The sequence below is a fragment of the Propithecus coquereli genome, unplaced genomic scaffold (assembly GCF_000956105.1).
Source record: "Propithecus coquereli isolate 6110/MARCELLA unplaced genomic scaffold, Pcoq_1.0 Scaffold29, whole genome shotgun sequence".
Lineage (NCBI taxonomy): Eukaryota > Metazoa > Chordata > Mammalia > Primates > Indriidae > Propithecus > Propithecus coquereli.
The window spans coordinates 533,030-536,783 of NW_012148507.1; positions in this window are offsets into that span (position 1 = coordinate 533,030).

Below are 3,754 nucleotides of genomic sequence, written 5' to 3' on the forward strand. Positions count from 1 at the left end.
TTCTTTTTGAGATGATTCATTAGATTGTTTATTTGTGATCTTTCTGTCTTTTGGATGTAGCATTTATGGATATAAATTTTCCTCTCAGTACTGCTTTAGCTGTGTCCCACAGATATTGATAACTTGTGTCTCCTTTATCATTTAGTTCAAAGAATCTTTTGATTTCCATCTTGATTTCCTCCTTAACGCAATAATCGTTCAGCAGAAGATTGTTTAGTTTCCATGACTTTGTGTAGCAATAAGAGTTTCTGTTGGCATTGATTTCTAATTTTATTCCTCTGTGGTCTGAGAATATGTATGGTATAATTTCTATTTTTTTTAATTTTTTGAGACATTCTTTGTGGCCTAGGATATGGTCAATCTTAGAGAATGTCCCATGAACTGATGAGAAAAATGTATATTCAGTGGTTTTGGGGTAGAATGTTCTGTAAAGGTCTGTCAGGCCCATTTGTTCTAGAGTTCTGTTTAAGTCCATTGTTTCTTTGTTTATTTTCTGTTTGGAGGATCTGTCCTGTTCTGTCAGAGGGGTGTTGAGGTCTCCAGCTATTATGGTGTTGCTGTTTATCATTTTGTTTAGATCAAGTTGGATTTGCTTTATGAATCTGAGTGCACCTGAGTTAGGTGCACAAATACTTAGAATTGTTATGTCTTCTTGTTGAATTGTACCCTTCACCATTATATAGCAACCCTCTTTGTCTTTCATTACTTTTGCTGATTTGAAGACTAAGTTATCTGAAATCAGAACTACCACGTCAGTTTTCTTTGGGCTTCTATTTGCTTGAAATATTGTTTTTCATCCCTTCACTTTGAGTCTGAATGCATCCTTTTGGGTTAGATGTGTTTCCTGAGGACAGCAGATACTTGTCTTGTATGTATTTATCCATTTGGTCAGCCTATGTCTCTTTAGTGGGCAGTTCAAGTCATTCACATTTATTGAGAGAATTGATAAGTGGGACAGATTTCTGTTCATCCTGTTGAGTTGAACTTTGTTGCTCTGTTTTCTCTCTTGAGCCATTGTGGTATCTGGCCTTTGACTTTTAGCTTTTGGATGATTTTACATTTGTGAGTGTTTATTGTGCTGATCCGGGTGTAACACTGTTTTGAGTACTTCCTAGAGGGTGGGCCTTGTCTCGGTGAATTCCCTCAGTCTTTGCTTATCTGAGAAGGTCATTATTTCTCCTTTGTATAGGAAACTTAGTTTTGCAGGGTACAAGATTCTAGACTGGGCATTATTCTGTTTGAGAAGAGTGAGAATGAGGCTCCACTCTTCTTGCTTATAAGGTCTCAGCTGAGAAGTCTGCTGTTATTCTGATGGGTTCCTTTGTAAGTTACCTGTTTCTTCACCTTATAGCTCATAGAAAGGCCTCTTTGGTGGTTATTCTGGTCAGTCTGATGACTGTGTGTCATGGTGTCTTCCTGTTTGCGATGAATCTCCTAGTAGTCCTTTGAGCTTCTTGTACCTGGATATCTAGATTTTTAGCAAGGCCTGAGAAATTTTCCTCTATTATATCCTGAAATAGTTTATCCAACCCTTGTGTATTTTCTTCTTCACCCTCAGGGATGCCTATGATTTTCACATTAGGCCTCTTCACATAATCCCACATTTCTTGTAGGCTTTGCTTTTTTCTCTTGTTTCTCTGCTCTATCTCTGTGACTGACTTATTTAATTGAAAGGTGTTATCTTCAATCCCTGAGATTCTTTCTTCTGTTTGATCTACCCTGTTCTTGAGGCTTTCCACTGTATTTTGTAGTTGCTTAAGTAAATTCTTCATTTCCAGCAGTTCTGTTTCAATTTCTTCAATGAATTTTTCTTCCAAGTCCTGGATTTTTTTTTTTTTTTTTTTTTGTGGTTTGTTTGTGTTGGTCATCCATTTTTTCTTGCATATCATTGAGTTTTCTTACAATCCATGTTCAAAATTCTTCTGTCATTTTAGTGTTCTGAATTTGGTTGATGTCCATTGCCAGAGAGCTGGTGTTCCCCTTTGGGGGTGTGCTTTCCATTTGATTCTTCATACTTCCAGATTTCTTTCACTGGTTCCTTCCCATCTGGATCAGTTGTTGCTCCTTACCTTTAGATTTTTGTTTGAATAATGACATACACTGTTCAGTCTCTGAGCCAGTAGGTGGTGTTTGTGAGTGAGATTCTACCACACCTTGTATGATGAGTCAGTACATGTACTTAAAGGGTGTGCAGAATGACCTCCCTGTCAGTAGGTGGCGCTTGCTTGGAGGAGCAGGCTTCGGTGTTGTTTTGGGGTCCTATAACCAGCTCTTGTTCCTCTGGAGAGGTACTCTAGTGCCTCAGGTGGTGGGGGGGTGCCCTGAGACTTCCAGGTGTGTCCTTATTCTCCACCTCAGTGGGGGAAGTTGGGGGAGTGAGTCTGGGTGGAGCCGGGTTGGGCGAGCCTGCCCGCAAGATTCACAAATGCTGTTAGCATGGGTCAAAGGTCTGTTCTCTACTTCTGGGCAAAGCTTCCAGGGAGGGGCTGAAATGGCCCCACTCAGCCAAAATGTCTGTATGTGGGGATGGGGCTGTCCAAGACCTGCAGTCTGGAGCAGGCCTCATTCCTTTCCAACCTCCCCTCTTCCGTAGTTTCTCCCCGGCCTCTACCAGCAGGCAGGACCTCAAGCCAGTGGATCTCCCCTGGCTATGATGTGGGCTGGGAGGTTCCCTGCCCAGGATTGCAGCCTGAGCTGAGCATACAGCCCTCTCATGGGAGGAGGGTTGCCCCTCAAGCACACTGATCTGCCCCTAAAGGCACACACATCTCAGTAGGCTTGTTCACATATATCCCTTCTGTGCCCCAGAGCAATGCGATGGAAACCTGGGTGTATGGGATCTGGTCTGCAGGCCTGTCCCCTGGGCCCTAGAGATCAATCCCTGACCCTGTAAGGGAGAAGAGTGCTGTTCTCAAGTCACCCACCAGGTGCCCAAGCTAGATGGATGTCTCTCCACCTCAGGATTTGCCCTGCTTTCCTGGAGTCACCAGGCAAGCAGTACCTGGGAGGGCTGGTGGGTAGGGAGCTCACAGTCCAAGTAACCCTCAGTCTGCTGTAGGGTCCCAAAAGGAAAGGTCCCGTTCCCTGCAGATGCCTCCAGGTGGTGGCTAAATTGTCTCTCTGGGCAGCCACGGGTGGTGGGGGAGAAGGGGAGAATGAAGCAATATGGCACCTGCCAATCAGCTTGGGTCTGCAGGCCAGGAGGTGCCCTGAGGGAGCTGGGAGCCTGGTGCCCTGTCCACAAGAGGCTCACCGCTCAATGACGGCAGCCATCTCTGGGCTGGTGTTGGCAGGTCTGTCACAGTCTGAGATGCAAAGGAGAGGAAATTTAACTGCTCCACCTACCCTTGTCGCTGGTCTCCAAGCCTCTCAGGGGCCTTTCTCCTTCCAGTTCTCCTCTGCAACTTCTTCCTGTGGAGTCTCCTGTAGTTTCAGGTACCCTTCCTTCCAACACTCATCCGATCTATGTTTGTCTGCCTGTTTATTTATTTTCACTTTCTTCTTAAATCTGTCTTCCTTGCAGAGACACTCTGGTTGGCTATTTTACTCGTCTGCCATCTTGCCGGAACCCCCAGAGAAATATTCAAAGTGATAAAGGATGACTAGTGATGCCAATGTTTTGGTCTAAATCAATGACCAAATGGGTGGAGGGCTGAAAGTCAGGAGAACAAGAAGTTCTAACAATATTGGATATGTGATTACCACAGAGGGGCTCTTCCAATTCTAAAATTCTACATAATTCCAGTCATCTCTA